This window comes from Panthera tigris, chromosome A3 (genome assembly GCF_018350195.1).
Source record: "Panthera tigris isolate Pti1 chromosome A3, P.tigris_Pti1_mat1.1, whole genome shotgun sequence".
In the NCBI taxonomy this organism is placed as follows: Eukaryota; Metazoa; Chordata; class Mammalia; order Carnivora; family Felidae; genus Panthera; species Panthera tigris.
The window spans coordinates 65,101,920-65,121,465 of record NC_056662.1 but is presented as its reverse complement, the minus strand read 5'-3'; the positions used below and the strand labels follow the sequence as shown (position 1 = coordinate 65,121,465).

Below are 19,546 nucleotides of genomic sequence, written 5' to 3'. Positions count from 1 at the left end.
TGAGAACAACCTTTGCATGTGACTTGGCGTACCACCTAATGCATACATAGGCAGCAGTCACAAGCCGCTAAACAAAAATAATTTAACTTCCACAGCTCAGCCTGAGCTAATTAGCACAGGACTACTTCTGAATACTTAGACTCACCTTACACTATACCTGTCAGCAAGTCCAAGTAAAGAGAACCACCTGCTGGGTAGCTTTCTCCCCATACTAGTATCAAACAGCCCCGATGAACAGCAAGCGGGACCTCAGGCAGGAGCTGGTCTGTTCAGCACTAACTTCAGGCCTGTCCCTTCTGGACAAGCATGAAGGGGCCTCTGGAAATGGTGTGGCATGGGCCATGAAGACTTGGAGGGAAAAAGGAGTGGAGATTACGGCCATCTGAACGCAACTACCTGGCTTTATCTTTGCCCAACACTCTGAGAGCCTATAAACATCAGCAGGAAAAAAGTTTAATTTCTAGACATAAAATGTTCAGAGCTATGTGACCTCTGAGAGAATATGGCCATCTGAGAAAACTATTTCCTGCAACTCAAATCTAGGCTTTGGGGGTGAAGCTGCCTGCGAAGGCTCAGTCTTCCACTCGAAATGACTGTGTATCAGTCTTTCCTGCTGGAGAGAAAAGGCTGTGGCCTACCTACACACATTGCCATATCCCTTGGCAGAGGCCCTGACACCCATCTGGGAATAAATACATATTTCTTGAAGCAATAAATGTATGGATGACAAGTCTAAGAAAACTGGGGGCTTTCTGGTTCCAAAGGTGAGAGAATGTTGCCTTCCTGGTACTTTCTACCCCAACTGTTGCCTTTCTCGAGAACTAGGCCTCAGTGTCCCAAAAGACCCAAGATAACGGTCCTTCACAGAAATCCCTGTAACTGTCACAGCCTCACGTGAGTTTATGGTCAAGACAGGCCTCCTCTATTCCTGCGTTGCCTCTATTCCTGAGCCAGCCCTCAGGAATACTAATCTGGTTAGAATAGTTTTCAATCCCCAGTCCGTTTTTATGCCCCACTCCTGTGTCTCCCACAGCAGTACCTCTTTCCAACAATAACAACAGTTGTGGCGATAATGACAGAAACAACCAGCTTCCTTTATTGCTTTATGGTTTACATAGGGCCTTCAACTGCATTAGTTTATTTGACTTACGGTATAACCTGACAGGAAAACCAAAGGGAAACTGGATTTACCAAAGGTATGTGAGGAATATATGGTAGAACCAAGTTTCTAGATTCCAAACACTCACTCCTCTTTCTTGTTAGTGGCTTCCTATTCCTTAAATACTACCCAAGCACATACTAATCTCAAGATCAAAACTCTCATTCTTTAGGAATGTCTTCAATAACCCACTGAGAGGAAAGATGGCTCCCAGTGAAGAGATCTTAACCATACTAATGACTGAGAATGATCTCACATGTTCATGGTTGTTTTAAAATCTGTCCACAAATTCATACTCCTCTCTTCAAAAGGGGGAGCTTACTACCCTCCCTTTGAGTGTGGGCTGGATGGACTCAGTTACTTGCCTTTAATGAATAAAGCAAAATGATGTGTGATTTCAGACACTAAGTCATAAAAGCCCCTGTGGCTTCCTCCTTGCTCTCTCTCGGCTCACTCTCGGTGGGGGAAGCCAGCAGCCATATTGTGACAACACTCAAACAGCTCCACGGACACGGTCACATGGCAAAAAACTGAGGTATCCTGCCAACAGCCATGAAAGTGTTTGGGAAGTGGATCCAACAGCCCCACTCAAGCAAAAGGACCAAAAGGAGGAGCCTTGATTCACCGGACCCATGGACACACGGCCTTGAACAGCATTTACCAGGCAGCGTTCTGTGGAAAAATCAGTGTCCTACAAGAGGTCTAAAGGTAGGAGGTAAGAGTCTGGGGGATGCTAACATTACGTGGATGGATGGATGCATGGATGGATGAAAACAATAGTAATGCCTATATTAGTTAATGGAACTAAAGAACTTGCTAGATTATTTGAGTGTATGTTTAATATAATTTCAGCTATTTCGAAGGACATAATATTACATTTAATGGTACTACCAATCCAGTTAATGGTCATTTTTCTCTCATATACCCCTGCAGCACATGAAGCTCTGGGCCACAGTGGGTCACTGCTGGTCACTTACAAACACATATATATTTATCTCAGGATTATTTACCAGCTGTGTATATTTTCTCCATAATCCATTCAAATAAAAATGTGTGTCTTTTACTCCTTTGATAAGGGTGTATCAACTCAAAATTGCCTCTTATACAGAAAATACACACATTGTGCTGTTTGCCAGTTTAAAAAAGCCAATGTCTTGATTCAAAGGTATAAATTCGATATATATCCAAAGCCAGGGAAGGGGAATACAGAAAAGAAGCTGAAGGGGAAAAAAAAAAAAAAAAGCATTCAGGGGGTCGTTCACACTATCCTTGAAGCAGGATAAAAAGGTGAGACTCCCAGGAGACGGGATGGAGCAGAAAGGTGCTTGAGCCCCTTGTCAGCTATGGAAAGCCCGTGACTTTCAAATTTCTTCCCTTGCAGCCTGTGTAGACCACCTGTAGGCAGGATGGGGAGGACTACGACCACTTAACCCACCGGCAAGAGCTACATGCATCAGAAAGAGGCTACCATGACTCAGACGAGGTAACGGCGCTGGGCACGGGGCAGGGGCAACACCCAGGTAACAAACACACCTTTGTGGCCGACTGCCCCAGCTCAGGCATGTCTAGGACAGCCATCCTAAAGTGCTGGGACTCTGTCAAGTGCCTTTGACACCTGAGGCCTTCCTCGTGGACACATATTCACGCAGAGAGCCTCAGCCATGGCCCAAACACCAGCTCCTCTGGAACCCTTGCCCATGCCCTCACCTTTCCATATTAGTGGCTCCATCCTCCGGGCCCCACAGTCCTTCTGTACCCCCGTAGCTCATCTTGCCAAGACAACCCCTAGTTCCCTGACCCACTGGGATGGGAAGCATGCCCTCCTCCGCTTGGGTTTCCCAGCCCTTAACAGAGCAGAAGGGCTCCGTAAAATCTGACTCAGCTGAGATGGAAAAGCTTACATCATCCACCCTGCATGCCTTGAGAGTGACTTCTACCAAATGATGAATAAAACATGATCACTTTGCATAAATTCAGAGAAGCATTTTTCCCCTAACCAAACTGAGGAAGTAAAGAATGAATTAGGCTTTCCTCGTGTCCTACAGTTACTCTTCTTAAAATCACCACATGGCTGTCTTTCTTGGTCCCGGGCACCATTTACCCACACAGTCTGAGGTCAATCAAATGCCATCAGAGCACCCGGAGACAGCCAGGCCTACTCTCACTGCAGAGTAGGAGCTTTAGGAGAAAGTCCACCGTTTCCATGGAAACTCCCCAAAGCGCTTGTCCCCAGCACGGGGCTCACCGCCGCTGGGGAGCTACCGTCACGGCTGTCTGCGTTCTGGAGGAACACACCAACACCCTGTCGTGTGACCGCAAGTGAAGATGAACCAGAACAGAAATCACCTTGTGAAAACACACCCAATCCACACCCTTTATGCTGCAGAAATTTTATTTCTTGGCAGACCTTCTCCTCAGCATGCGGCCAAACCCTTACAACTTAATGCCGTTGACACGCACCTCTGTCCGTCTAAGTTCTTGAGTTTACCCAAACCCAGACAGGAGCACGGATAATGGGATTGGGCCCACTTTGAAAATGGTCAGGATTTTTCCCCTTCAGGGGAAAATGGTCACATCATCTTACTGTGTGCCAGGCGATGGGGAGAGTGTCTCACATACACGGCTGAGTCTGTATTCGCATCAACTCTGAGTACTGGCATTACCCCCACCCCGGGCTTAAGGAAAGCAGCTGGCACCCTGAGGAAGGTGAGAAAGCCACCCCCCCCCCCCCCCCCCCCCCCCCCCCCCGTCACCCGGCCAGGCTGCCTCACCTCAGAGGATTCCTCCACGTTACTACATGGCACTCTCACGCATTCCAGCTATACTTCCTCTTAGGCTTATCCTATTAATTTTTATCGTTCCCTCTACTGAATGCTTAACTTCCTCTCTCTGAAGAGGCCTCTACCTGGCATTAACCAGATATTCATTGCTCAGCAAAGTAATTAGTTACCTTAATCTTCCTTTATCATCAAACCTACGTCCTTAATCCCTCGGCATAAGTTCCAGGCTCCCCCCAGCGGTTCTAGATCTGAATGCTGGCAGGCTGAAGTCTGAGCCCTAAAAGAAACCTTCAAAAACAGATACCATTAAACTCTCATCACCAAACAGCAGGTATCGACAGAACAACTATTATGCACAGATCCTGTGTGGTAACATGCATGGGCTGCAGAGGAGGGGAGGGGTGTTCATTTGGACAGAGTGTGAATGCCCACTCTAGGTTACCTCTTTAAAGACATACATTTGTATTCTTTTTACAAATGAACAGACTGAAGTTAAAGACTTCTTCACCTGGAAGCAGAGAGGCAGGATTATGGCCCTAGAGCCTGGGCGCTCCCCCCACCCTCATGCTGTTTGGCACAGTGCTAAAGTATCCTAGGGCATACACAGAACAAGCCAGTTCTAGGCTTCGAGCTTCAGCCTGGCTGTTGAGCAGAAAGTGGACCCACAATTCAAGTGAGTGTTTGCAGAGGGATGAATGGCTGTCTGAACAGAAGGGGCCCCTGAGGCAGGAGGAGATGGGCTTCTGGGGAGGCCCTGGGCAGAAAAGACGTGAGCCAGCTGTGATGAGGGAGACAGAGGCTGCTCTTGAAGGACAACGTCACCTCAGAGCCCACAGCACATTGACCCCACAGGATGGCGGGGTCATTCTCATGGGCCTGTCCTTCCATCACCCACTCGCCACAAGCCTCAGGAGGCACAGGTCACTTCTCTCCTTCCACCACTCCCTTGGTGCCCCAACTCTTCCTTCTCATTCCTCCCTACTTGAACTTTGCTGTGGGCGTGGCCCTCAGGGTTCCATGAGGGATGTAAATTATCAGCCCAAACTGGGGGCCCCCTTTCAACACTTTTCTGGACAGATGAATGAGACTCATGGGAAAGTGGGCAGGAGGCCCCAGGCTGAGTCACGGTGATTTCCTGAATGCCTGGCTACACTGCCTGTGAGAAGTCACCTGTCATCAGCAAGCCAGGCCAGCGGGGTGAGAGGGTGCATTAGCAACTCCTATGCATTTCTGAGCTCTCGGAACCCTCCTGCTGCAAAGACCACAATGATCTATCTCAAAGTCCCCCGCTGGTGCAAGCTACGAGGACAATCCTTCTGCCATCAGCGTATGCTGGTAAATCCACGCGCCATTCAGCAGCCAATGTTGCTCAAGCACACGCCACTCTTGCCTCTGTCTAAACGAAAACATGCTGAAGTCTCCAGAAAGCCTTGCTGCTGGACTCTCAGCCACCTTCGGAGCATCTTTTTGAACCAGGTGGGCGCTCAGAGCACACAACCCAAGTGTACTCCACAGAGCAGATACGCAACCACCCCATCCTCCCAAACTCACCTTCCACGCCAGCTTGCCCGACCTCCTGCTTTTCCACCTCTGCATTTTACATTTGACCTTCCCTGTTTCTAACATCCCCCACCCCCTTCACTACTTCTTTGAAAAAACAAAGCTTCAAATGTCTGGGGAGCTCCCACGTGCTCTGCACAGTGCTGGCACATAAGAGAAAGACGAGGACCAGCAGCATGCCATCCAATGAGCTCATCGGTCCACACGGACAGACGTGGGCCATGAAGGGGCCCAGTAAATGCCCACACGTGCCACAGGGCTGAACGCAGGCAATCCCCTCTCTCTGGGGAGGTGCACAGAACCTGAGTAGAACAGAGACTTTGCTGTGCAGGCAGCAGCAGCAGCGAAGGCCTTCTGGACAACAGAACTATCAGCGAACAAAGCATGAAGCCAGCAAGGCACAGGGTATATCTGAGGACCTGCTTAGTCAGAGAGAAGAGTTTCCAGAATGACAGACAAGGCTGCAAATGGAGACCAGACGTCGACTGTGAAAGGCAGGGCCAATGGAAGGAGTCAGTCTTTATCCTCCAGGCAACAGAAAGATAGCAAAGAATTTTCGAGCCACAGTGCTGTTTCGTGGGGATGGGTGTGACAGCGGCACTGAGTAGGAGGCCTGCAGGTGGGAGCCACCAGAAGGAACCTGCTCAGATGCTCTGAGACACCTGCCGGTGAGGGGCACCTGGGCTCTCACCGTTGCCATGGGAACAGAAAACCAGGATCGACGCATGCAAATGGCTTTTTTAAGGAAAACGATGTTGTGACGGTGCTGAGAGCAGTAGAGAGAGAACAGTCAACGAGGACAGTGATGTTCAGAGTGGACACTTCTGTTTTGGGGGACTTGGACTTTAAACCCTTTTCTGTCTCGGAAAAACCCTCCCCACCCCCCCCCCCCCTAGTCACATGCTTCTTGATGGAAGGCAGAGCCCATATCTTCTAGAAAAGTTGAAGGAGACAGACTGTCCTCTCCCCCTCCCCTTGGCAGCCATTGTTCAGAGGTATGACCTCCCCCAGATGGTCCCACCTGGACTTCGAAACTCAAGGGGTGACAAGGACATAGGGACAGTTTAGGATTCAGTCCCAGAGGAGGCATCCAGCAGCAATCAGGGCTGGATCCAGGGCCGTGATCAAGCCAGAGAGCTTCTGTGGTTCAACTTGGGCCGGGCTTCCTGTGGTCTGGCAGAGCATGGCTCTCCAGCCATGTTGCAGCCTAGAGATTCCTCAGTTACTCAACGGGCCCTTAACAGATGCCTTTAGTCAGAATCATACTGATAAAAATATCAAATCCAATCCATGCTCTGGGCCCCTCCTCAAAGCCTTTGTCCCCAAACACCCAGATGGCACAGCCTCTTGTCCTGCTGAACCCTTCTAGCTCCTCTGAACACAGACGCTCACCAGGTAACCCCTTTGTGCTCACTTCTATTAGCCAGTGTTCTACTGACTAGACTGCAGGTGCAGCCAGGACAGAGCCCACATCTTTTTTTTTTTGAGGGTGGGGAGGGGCAGAGGGAGGCAGAATCTTAAGCAGGCTCCACGTTCAGGGCAGAGGCCGACATGCAGCTCGGTCCTCCGACCCCGGGATCATGACCTGAGCCGAAATTAAGAGTCCCACTGAGCCACCCAGGCGCCCCCCACGTCCTCTCTTAAACTTACTTCTGTGGTCTTGCTCCACTCCACCCAGCAAAACCTGGCCCACTCCCACACTAGCACAGCACTGTGGGTAGGAAAGGCACTCTGGATACACCTACAGAGGGATATGAAGTTCATTTATTCACTCTGGGCAAAATCTGAAAAGCCTCTCACAGGAGTTAAAAGTCCTTAATGCTGCAATGTTTGGAAAATTTTGTAAAAATATTGAGAGATAAGGTAGAGAAATAAGAGGGCTGCTAGAGTAACATCAAAATATATTTAATGATAATTTTTGCCTCAAAATAATCCAGGGGAACAAAGAAATGGGTATAAGTATAGATTCAACGAGACTGGCCGTACATGAACGGATAGCTCGAGTTAGGAATAGGCACATGGGGATTTATTTTCCTATTCTCTTTAGTTTTGATGTTGAAATTTTCTATAATAAAAACCTTAAAAAGGTTCAAGATATCAAAATTAAATGGCTGTCCATGAGAGTCTAAGCATGAACAGAGAGGGGATTGAAATCTCCCGTGACCGGGTAATAATTGCTCAGGATGGATAGTGAGCAGTGAGCTCCATGTTTTTAGGAAAAGCTTGGATTTAGTAATAATGCAAAAACTTCCATTTATTAAAGAGCTTCCAGGGGTAGAGGTGGGGGAGAGTGCTTCAGTAATGGAATCAGCATGGAGGGATTTCAGCCCAAAGAGCACACAAGGGGGAAGTGGTGGTGATAATACCCACTGTGCAGTGCCTACAGTTCCCTGCCCCGTTCTGGTCACCTCAGGGTGACCTGGAGGAGAATGACTGATACCCGTGATTTACCTTTGTATACATAAGAAACTGCCATCCATCCCATAATGTCAGGTGCAGTGAATCAGAACACGTAAAGATATAAGGAGTCAGAAACATGCTCTTGACTGCAGAGACGTAACTTCCACCTTTCACCAAAATGATTGAATCTTATAAATCCTATGTCCCCGTTCCTGGGAAAGCTGCATATAAATCTACTTAGGGCACGGCAGACTGACTTCTTATGGAAACCCACCTAGTGTTCAGAAAGAGAGGTGTACAGTCAGATTTTTCAAAAACCCAGTGCATTATTTCAGTGCTTCGACTGAAACTTCAAAAAGGGCCAGCTTGAGAATGACACGCCTTTGCCACAGATGACCTCTGTGTCAGATGGCAGAAAATTAAAATCAGTGGAAGATGAATTGTAAGATAGAAGTCCATCTCTGGAAGGTCTCCTCTTACCCTCTTCTGCATCACCATAGTTTTAGAAGGTGCTTACCGACTACATTTACTGCTGGTCCGACCCTCATTTCCATCTCTGGCGTTTTGCCATCATCCCGGCTGCAAATTCCTCTAAGCAGGGGTCTGCCTTCCCCTGCCCTCAGCTGCAGCTGTCACTCACAGAGGTCCCCTACACTCACCCACCTCCCCCTCTTCTACCCAGGACACTCACTGGAGACTCTGAGCTCCCTCTCCTGCTGACCTTATATTCCTTGAGCTACATGCAATTCCCTCCCTGCACCACCACCTGCTTCTGTAACAGATCAACACACGAGATGTGGCCTATCACTGATTAACACTTTATTATTGTTGTAACTTCTAGCGATTACAAGGCTACTTCCTTAGAGGCCCCTAAACGTGCCATCTGGGTGCCTAAGGGAATCTCCTCTGTCCACACAGGCTCATTTCACCTAGGTGGGTGAATGTCCCCTCCTTTCCGGTTCTCCTTGAAGGGAAGAGGGCCATCCTCCCTTTAGGATATCCTATCATTTCGATGGTAAATGTTCCTGATTGAGGCTACAGAGAAGGTTCAGTTCCTTGGAAATAAAATAAACCCCTCCTCCAAGGTACTCCCTTGCTTCCTCTTTGAATTAGCGGGAATGTGTGTTTCTCACATATGTTGGGGAACACTATACTTCTACATCTCTTAAAAGCAGGGCTTTCCCTGTGACCAAGTTGGGAGAAGCTTGCATTCTGTATTCTCACTGAAGAGAGATTCACACACATATTAGTATAGTAAAGACTACAATTAGGACTGTAATGTATCATTTCCCCTAATAGCATCCAGTGAGATTAGAATTCTCTAGAACTCTCCCTTGGGATATTGCAGCTACAGCTTAATAGTCCCAAAGAAGCTAAGCAGAAGCCAGAGGGCAAACCTGTGGCCTTTCCTGCTTTTAACTCCTTGCTGTCTGTTATCTGGAGTCATGAACACACAACCCCCAGAAAGATTCATGATGATTCCCTGCCCTGGCTATAACCTCATTTCTGTCCACATCAGCTGACTCTGAAAATCAAGGCCCATTTCTACTGACCATCAAGCACGGAGGATACAAAGGATTGGTTTTCAGCACACATGCTACCCTCCTCCCAGCATGCCCACCTGTCCTGAAGGGGATGGAAAGCCAGAACTACATCTCCCAGATATCTCATGGCTAAGGTTCCAGCTGTGAGTTCAACGTGGCCATTCAGATGTACTGTTAGGAAATTTGGAAAGCAAGAGTGAGGCAAAGGCCATAGTTCTCTGTCGCCGCTCCTTCCACAGCAAGAAAAGTCCAAGAGGCACTAGGTTCTTCTATGATGGTTTTAGCCAAGGTTCCAGCATGCAGGTGCCAGCCTCATGGGTGTCAGGAGGCAGGACTAAAACACCCATGTGCTGGTGCAGATCACAGCAGTGTGGCCTGGTTTTGATGGAGGCAGCCTCTCAAGCATCGAAGTACCAGTGTGGTCCTGGAGAGGTTGCTCCATCACTGTGGAAGAGGCAGCAGCTTCCTTGGTGGTCCAGCTCTTTAGCATGGCTTTGGGACACTCAGTCCTGAAACCTCCACCTGGAGAACTGTGTCATCAGAACTCTTAATAATTCAAGCCATTCAATTCCCTGCAATAAATCCCTTCCTCCTGGAGTTTGCTATGGTGGATTCTGCTTCCTGAAATTGAACCTTGATCCATACTCCAGCTCCGTCTGTGTTCTTGCAAGGATGACCCAACCTCTCAGTCGCGCTGTGATGGCTGTGGGATTCTAAATAGTCATGGTCTATGTTCCATCCAGGAAGGAAGCCTCCTATATGGCTGACTGTGGGGAAAAATGCTGAAAACCTGAAAAGCTGGCCTTCTGCAACCAAGTATGCGTCCTGGGTCAGTTCAATATAGATGTCTGCCTCCCAAGCAAGTAATGATGCCAAAACTCCTGGAGTGGCAACTATATGTTGGATGCCACCAGAGGTGGAAACCACGTAAAGCCCAGGCAGCGGAGTTTACCGGAAGGAGCAATATACCTGGGTTCTAACTGCAACCTATGCCATTTAAACTTTGTGAGTTGCAGACCCCCCTGTTCTGCCCCGTGGGGACAGTGACATCATCCACCTCAAGGGGAGACAGGAAGGAAGAGTAACCTGAAAGATCTTTGGGCAGTAGGCAGTAGGCGAGGCGGGGGGTGTGGAAGGGAAGGGGGAAGGGTGGTGATGGGAGACAGGGGCGAGTATTATTATTTTTGAAGGATGGCATTTATTACTACTAATTATTATTAGGATCCAGAAATCATAACCAAGAAAAGCATATTTTCCATACTTTGAAATATACTGGCTAAATCTTTAATACTCATAACTTTTCAGCACATTGGCATTTAGAGACAAAATTTTATGAACCTCATAAAAAAAAAATCAGAGCACTAAAGTGCAATGCTTCCTTTAGATTACAGCCAAGCGTTGGAAAGGTTTTTTTTTTTTTCAAAAATCATCTAATTTCAATGGTACTATTAAGACCCATCACAGGGTTACTATTTTCAGGTCAGTTATCCTTTTGTGCTGTCCCACAAGTTGGCTGGAATATTTCCTGTACCTCTGTGGCTCTGGTTTTTTGTTGTTGCTATTGTTGTTTTTGTTTTTAAGCAAGAATCATTCCTGTTTCTTCAGTTTTTGACACAACAGGAAATCAATATGGCAGGTTTCTCTCACCACTAGCCTTAAAATGCCATGACCCCTTGAAGCAAATCCTCTTGACACAATCTCAAAGTGCTGCTCTAAGATAACAGAGAGCCACAAGGCAAGGGGTTCTCGGGAAGAAATAGACCACCAGGCAGGAAAGCAGGCAGTGGCCAGACCAAGGGGAAGGAGCTCCGTGCTGTCAGTGTGTAGCAGAGCAGTGGGTTAGGAATTGGGACAAGTGACAGAAGGGGACCGAGAGTCATGTAGCCAGAGCTCCCTGGGCTGAGGACAGTTCTGCAATCAACTCACCATGCATTCCAGGACCCAGAACAGAAGTCAGCCACAGTGTGGAGCCCAGAGCCCATGGGCTACGGCAGGTAAGGGTTATACCTGCCAGCAAGAGCTGGGTCCATCAAAAGAGGCCAAGGAAGGCCCCTGGGGAGGTCCCTGATCAGGGAGTCCTGTGGAAAGGATCCAGACCCTAAAGAGGGGGTGGGCCCAACACTCTCTCCACACCCGATTCTTGCGCTTATGTTACCAAAAGTCTTCAGTAAGACAAAACAAAACACATAACTCAACAGGATTCCTTTAAGGTTCCTTAGTGCATTTAACAGAGGATTTAGCTTTTTAAATGGTCTTACACATAACATTTTGGGAAAATAACAAAAATCAAACAAAAAACCATAAATCTACGGATTTTTTTAAACCATAAAACATTTCACACTGCAAAATGAAATCCTAGGAGGTGCTCTAACCCTAAAATATTCACTTTAGGATGTTTGAAGTGTTTGCTCTAACCATGGAACTAAACCCCGTTTGTTGTCAACGACAGGCAAAGAAATCAGACTAGGGGATGATTGTGCAGTGCTGAAAGAGCAAGCAGGTCCGATGCAATCAAAGGGATACATGAATCCATGTAGATTAACTGCTTTTTAAAATGAAGTTGACTAGATTTGCTTTGTGTATAGGGAGACATGTTTTAAAATACATGCAGCCACTTTCTACAATCCAATTAATGGCAACAGCTTTATCCAAGGACACTAAAGAGTTAGTTGCAAATATAAATGTCCCAAGCAGAAGGGTTCTGCAAACAGGGCTGCCTAAAGACAGCTTTGCTGTATTCTCTCAGATCCAAAAAAAAAAAAAAAAAAAAAGGGGGGGAGGGTGGGGGTGGGGAGCTTTGTTAGGTCCTTCCCTCCAGACACACACATCATTTTATTTGGAAGTCACATGGTGTGATTAAATTTAACTGGGTGGAGCAGTGGAAAACCACAGTATTAACAACACAATTCTTTTTGAGGAGAGATTCTTTCTGCCAAGTGCAAAGGAGATAATTCCGAAAGTGGTGAGCTGCTAAGAACTACTTTCTGCATTTTTTAAAATCTAGAGGTACCAAGATAGAAGATCTCTGCTCATTATGGCACTGCTTCTAATAACTGAATCCAGGGAGGGACCTGGGTTTTCATCATTTGGGCTCATGGTGGGAAAAAAAAAAATCATAGCCCATATAGGAGAGATTAGCCGCTTACATAACTTATGTAAGTTAATATCTGTGCGTGTCCATGTGCCCAGTTTCTTCTGGAAGGTTACAGAAGAAGTAAACAGAAGTCATCTCTGGAGAATAGAACAGATTGGGGGAGGAGTGTCTTTCCCTGTCCAGTTTACACCCTTCTGTCCTAGCTGAATTTTTATGCTAAGTATTACTTTTATAATTAGAAAAACTAGCCACGAACACATGCTTAAAAATCACTTTAAGAGCCCACAGGCCAGGAATCCTAGAAAGCTCAGTGTGAGCCCTGCTCAGTCACCAGGAAGCTATAAAGGTAGAAAGGCTCTACAGCTGTAACACTCTGCACAGTTTCCAGGGCATACACTGTCTCCCTTTATTCCTGTAACACTGTCACTGGCATCAAGACAAGACACTCCAGAGACCGTGACTGCTATTTAACCCATAAAGAAATGGAGGTGCTGAAGACTAAGTGTCCTTCCCGGGGCCACAGGAGCTACAGTCAGGGAAGCTGCACTTGAACCCAGGCCGCCTTCATCACCGCCATCCTGTCTTTATTCTGGAAACCTTACACAGGTCACTTCTGGGTCTTGGTCTACCCGTCAATAAAATGGAGACATTATCATAGGCATCCTTGCAACAAATGAGTAAACAGTATCTTATTTTACTAAAGACACAACTGAACTCAGGTCAAGTAACTTGCCCAGTGACAGACAGCACTTGAACCCAGAAACCCTCTCACTCCATTTCCTGGCTGCTATTCCAGCCACCTCTCCCGATTGTCCCTTCCACCTACAACAGGGCTGGTTTCAGGCCCCCAGATGTTCACAAACAGTCTTGACTTGCAAAAGCAGGTGTCCTAGAACGTGCATGGCAGGGACAAGGGCCGATAAACCGTCCACAGAGCCACCCACTCTCAAGGCATTTGCCTAAAATCTGCTCCATGCCCCAGAAGGCCTCGAGCAAGCTCACGGATTCCAAGTTGCTCTGCGGGAAGGGAGAAAATAAACTTCGGCTCTGCAGAACACTGACAATTAGGGAAGCAACTTCCAAGGAAAGATTCCCAGGACCTTTCCCCAAAGCCAGAGCTGCACATCTCTCCAGGAGATGCTGGGGAGAATGATGGTCTCCCACCCACTCCCATGCCTGAGCTATGCCCCGACCTCCAGTGCCCACTACGGTTGTGCAGAAACGGACATGCCAGCCCAGCCTGCCCTTCCCCAAGGTGTGACAGGGAGAGAGGCCAAGTCCCTCCTAAGGTACGGAGTAGAAACTATCCGTGCAGGGAGGGAGACGGCATTACAGTCATACGGGCTCACTTTCAGCGCACGCCATGAGAACAGCTATCAATGCATGAAAAATACAGTATAAATTTAACTCCTCCTGCCCAGGAAAAGCAAAACCCCATCCAGAAGAGCCAGGAGGAGGAGTCCATCAGAATGGCCAAGGCAGAGGGAAGTAACTCCATCTGTAACCCTAACACACAGGGAGCTCACCCCAGGAACCTTCCACACACGTGGCCTGGCTCCCTTGGGGCATCAGCCACTGGTCACCGCTCAGGAGCCTGTAACAGGCCTGGGGCCCTCACCCACACCCTGGGGCCAGCCGGGGGTCGTCCCTGCAGGGCCCTCAGAGTCCTGTTCCAAGTGCCCCGCAATTGCTCTGCAGCTCCAATCAACGCAAACTCAACATTCAGTTAATCTCTACAAAATCAAAATCCCTACTTGGCTCTGTTCATGAGCCATCTTTTAGGGAAGCCCCCACGTGGCTGGCTGAAATGCAGCGAACACGCACAATGACCACACAGTGCCTGGCTGCAGCAGTGAGGGGGAATACCTAAGACTAGGGCTGAGACATTCATTTGTATATGTGAGTTGTTTTGTTTTGTTTTGTTTTGTTTTTCCCCCCACTAAGATTTAAAGCACAGATAGCCAAATAGTTTAGCGGTGACTGGTCATCGCCACACACTGCTGTGGAGTGCGGTTTCTGTCCAGCTCTGGATGAGCCAATGGCAAACCTTTAGATTTCCGAGTGGGGGCCAGCTTTATTAACAACATCCAAGTCCTTCTGAATGGAGCCTGCTTTCCTCCACACAGGTTCGCCCTGCCAGGGGCGATGACAGAAGCCGGAGCTACCCTGGAACCGGCGAATTCAGAGGCGCCACGTGAAGACCTAAGAAGAAAAGTGCAGTGCAGGCCCCAAAGGGGCAGGTGGAATCTTGAACTCTCACTCACCAGACAGACACCTTCCATTCATTTTCCTCCTCGTCCTTCTCGTCCATTTGTGGACAGGTCCCCAGGGTCAGAGAGTCGCTGAGTATTAGGCCAGTTTGGGGGGAATGCAGGAAAAGAAAAATGCCCACCAAATATCAAGGTGAGGACAGGCATGCGGGGAAAGGCAATCGATGCCTTTTTATCCCGCAAAGAGAATTTTCCAAACATGGTTTTCCCCCAGTCACTGAACACAAATCCCCAAGACATCTTTGTATTCTTCGAGCCCAGCTGTCATAGGAGGACCCAGCACCACAGAGTAACCCGCCCAACGAAGAAACCCTCAGAGTCCCACAGGCTCAGACTGCTGTGTGACTGACACCGGCAGGGCAAGGGTGTCGCATTAACTCCCACGTGTCCCTTCCCAGCTTCCACATGGTCGTGTGCAATGGGACAGCCCCACCCTGAAAGCTGGAGCCTGCTCTCCACAGAGGAGTAACTGCATCCCCATGAAATACAAAGGAAGTAGGCGAGACAAGTCACCAAAGAGGAGAACCCGCTGTAACAGAGCCATTTACTCTTTAAACGTTAAAAAACATTTACTTATGTTTGGGTTTTGGTTTTTTCTTTCCACAAAAAAAAAAAAAAAAAAGCCTTTTCCCTTAGCCAGCCAGACCTGACACATTAGGTTCTTTTGGAAATAACTCAAAAATCCAATGGAAGGCAGGAAAATGCCCCTGCGGAGGCTATGGCATAATGATGCACAGAGCTCCAGAGGTCCTCCAGCTACCACTGAGCTTTTTAGTCTCTGGTTAACATGCACAGTGGCACACAGCCCTGGGTAGCCTCAGAAAAGCCACTTAGAATTCAATCTTGTTCCCTGCAACACTAGAGTGGGAGATCAAGAAGATGGACATCAGAGCCAGAAGGAAGGGCTCTGTTCAAATCGTGACACTGCCTCTTACTGTGTGACCTAGTTACTTCACCACACCGGGCCTCAGTTTCCTCAACTATAGAAATGGGGATGATAAGAGCATCTACCCCACAATATTGAAATGATTAGATGAACTTATAAAACATATTTAATATACTTCTTGAGATATAGCCAGCACGATATAAGCGTTGGCTATTTAAAAAAAAATTTTTTTTGATGTTTATTTACTTTTGAGAGAGAGAGAGAGAGAGATACAGAGCATGAGTGGGGGAAGGGCAGAGACAGAACAGGAGACATAGAATCCAAAACAGGCTGCAGGTTCTGAGCTGTCAGCACAGAGCCCGATGTGGGGTTCAAACTCACAAACCAGGAGATCGTGTGAAGTCAGACACTCAACCGACTGAGCCACCCAGGTGCCCTAAGCACTGGCCATTATTAATTAGAATTGCTTAATGCACTGAGGACCTACTGAAGACTGTGAATCCAAGAGCTTTTACATTGCAATAATAACTATATTCATAAATTTCTGACTTGGGTACTTGAGGGTTATTGGTGTTATGCATTATCAAAATATAGTAGTGAGGCCTGGAAATTCTGTCGATTTGAAATGTGTACACCTAGATATTTTTATTTATTTTTTTTTAATTTTTTTTTTTTTTAACATTTATTTTTGAGACAGAGAGAGACAGAGCATGAACAGGGGAGGAGCAGAGAGAGAGGGAGACACAGAATCTGAAACAGGCTCCAGGCTCTGAGCTGTCAACACAGAGCCCGACGCAGGGCTCTAACTCACAGACCGTGAGATCATGACCTGAGCTGAAGTCGGACGCCCAACCGATCAAGCCACCCAGGCGCCCCAACCTAGATATTTTTAAAGGTGTGCACCTAGACTGCCAGATGTGCCCACCCTTTGTTTTTCAGGATGTACGGGGCAAAATTCAAACATGGCGTGTCCTATATATGGATTGCCTTAATTCTGTGGTCCGGCCTCTTCTGGAAGACACTGCATAGAGCAGGAGAAGGTGGGCACATTCAGGTGCCAGCTGCAGTCCCCGAAATCTTTAAAGAGCTGTTCTGAGCCCTTAGGATCTAGCTCTCACTTACTGATCCATGAGAATGTGACAAATTGTGCTTCCTGATAGAACTGTATTCAAACCACCATAGTCCTTTGCATCTAGCCAGAACCTACAGACCCAACAAAGACTCTGCTGCGTTCCTTTTCCGAGAGACCAGATATTTACTGCACACCTGCTATGAATGAGCTGCCGTGCTAGACGCTGATATACGTACACTCTCTGCCCTCACGTAGCCATCCAGGCCGATTGCTTTAATCATAAAAATACACATAAAATTATAAATTGAGATAAACGTATGAAGATAAAAACAGGGCTATGAAAGTGTATACTGAGGAGACATAATGGACACTGGCCTTAGCCAATTCTCTGCTGAAGAAGTGACATTCAAAGTGAGACCTCCAGTTTCTGGTAATGGTAGATTAGGTAATGGTAGTTGAGCCAACTGTATCACCAAAAATAATGACCAGATTAAAAAAAAGTCAGATAAAATTATTCTTTAAACCATCGAAAAGTATAGGGATGCCTGGGTGGCTCAGTTGGTTAAGCATTCAATCTTGATTTTGGCTCAGGTCATGATCTCATGGTCCATGAGATCAAGCCTGTGTCGTCAGGCACTGCGCTGACAGTGTGGAGCCTGCTTAGGATTCATTCTCATTCATTCATTCATTCATTCTCTCTCTCTCTCTCTCTCTCTCTCTCTCTCTCTCTCTCTCTCTCTCTCTCTCTGCTCCTACCCTGCTTGTGTGAGCAAGCTCTCTCCCTCTTTCAAAATAAACAAACATTTGAAGCAAAAAATAAATAAAGCATCAAAGTATAGACAAGATAGTGGTGAAGAACAAGGGAAATTGCAGAGAAATAGGAACACAAGGAGCCACTTTTGCCCTGAGGGTATTTGCCAATTCTGAAAAATTTCTATTGTTTACGAGACACTCAATCTATGGTATTTTGTTACTGCAGCCCAAACAGACTAAGACAGAAATAGCAGCCTGGATGAGATAAGACAGAGACCCAAGCCCTAAACTTGGCTTAAGTTAGCTCTGGATACCAGGCATTAAGCAGGAACAAATACTAGAGGAAGGCACCTTCATAACAGGTCCCAAATACAAATCAACACAACAACCAAAGATAACCAAGTCCACAAGGAAAGAAGCACCATGAGTAAGAACTAGTTGAAAAAAAACCCATAAGAACAGAACTACAAAACCTTCAAGTATTGGAACAGTCAGACCATAAACTATGCTTACAGCGTGGGAAGATTTTAAAAAGATCACTTGGAAAATATGTACCAGGAATAGGAAAACTAGTGACCTGAAATATTTTAAAAAGAACCGAATAGAAATCTAGAAATTAATATAGTACCAACAATTTAAAACTCAAGATTTTAATACCAAATTAGATACAGTTGGAGAGAGATTTGAAAAATCAGACTAAATTATCCAGAGTATACCATTTAAAGACAAAAAAGATGGAAAATACAGAAGAGAGGATAGAGGATGTAAAGAGAAAATGAAGTGTTCTGTAATCAAGACCTCAGAAAGAGAAAAGGGGATGGGGTAGAGGTAATACGTGAAGAGATAAAGGCTGATCATTTTCCAGAATTTTTTTTTAATTTTTAATGTTTTATTAATTTTTTTTTAATATAACTTATTGTCAAATTGGCTAACATACAGCATGTAAAGTGTGCTCTCGGATTTTGGAGTAGATTCCCATGGTTCATCACTTACATAAACACCCAGTGCTCATCCTAACAAGTGTCCTCTTCAATGCCCATCACCCATTTTCCCTCTCCCCCATCCCTCCCATCAACCCTCAGTTTGTTCTGTATTTAAGAGTCTTTTATTTATTTTTGAAAGACAGAGCACGAGCAGGGGAGGGGCAGAGAGAGAGGGAGACCCAGAATCCAAAGCAGGCTCTAGGCTCTGAGCTGTCAGCAGAGCCCAACACAGGGCTCAAACCGCGAGGTCATGACCTGAGCCAAAGCAGATGCCCAACCAACTGAGCCACCCAGGTGCCCCTCCAGAACTTATGAAAGACATCAATATGTAAATGTAAAACCCATTCAGTTCTAAGAAGGAAAAATTAAAAGCTAAACTCTGACACAATACTATTAAAATATACACCCCCCAAAGATAAGGAGAAAAATCTTAAAGGGATCCTGAAATGAAGCCAAGCATATTACCTTTAGTAGTGACAGAGTGATGGGTGTCCTCTCAGTAAGAACAATGTGAGATAGTGAAATGATCCCTTTAATGTGCTTGAAGAAAATAACTCCCTAACTAGAATTCTATACCAACAAAAACAACAAAATCATCCAAGGATGAAGGTCATCAGAAATATTTTTAAGTAAAACTAAGAGTGTTTGCCATCAGCATACTGAAATGTGAATTGTAAGGGAATTTATAAAGGATATACTTTAGGCAGAAGTATCCTAAATGGTAGGTTTGAAGTATATGAAAGAACAAAGGGCAAAGAAAGTGGTAAATATGTGGTACTATCAACAAAATATTGGCTACATAAAACAATTATAATATTTTATAGTTTCCTTTTATCATGAACAGCATGTAAGATGAGCATGGGGAAAACAAACGTAATTATTCTAAGAGCCTTGTATTATTTGAAAAGAGAGTAAAAGTTTGATTAAACTTTAAAATTTGAAAAGTGGGCATAAATATATTTAAGTGGTAATTTCCAAGGTAATCACTAAGAGAAACAGACATTTTCGAAACTAATAAATGGCAAAAATAAAATGATTAAAAAAA

At 46.2% G+C, this 19,546-nt stretch overlaps 1 protein-coding gene and 1 long non-coding RNA gene across 6 annotated transcripts in view; one reads left to right on the top strand and one right to left on the bottom strand.

The window, feature by feature from the left end:
- The window catches only part of PRKCE (protein kinase C epsilon), a 497,130-nt gene that overhangs the window by 264,703 nt on the left and 212,881 nt on the right, over positions 1 to 19,546 (bottom strand). The window lies entirely within an intron of this gene.
- Positions 1,403 to 15,390, top strand: LOC122237303. Its single transcript, XR_006215688.1, has 3 exons — positions 1,403 to 1,874; positions 2,541 to 2,642; positions 14,664 to 15,390. It is a non-coding gene; the product is annotated as an uncharacterized LOC122237303 (long non-coding RNA).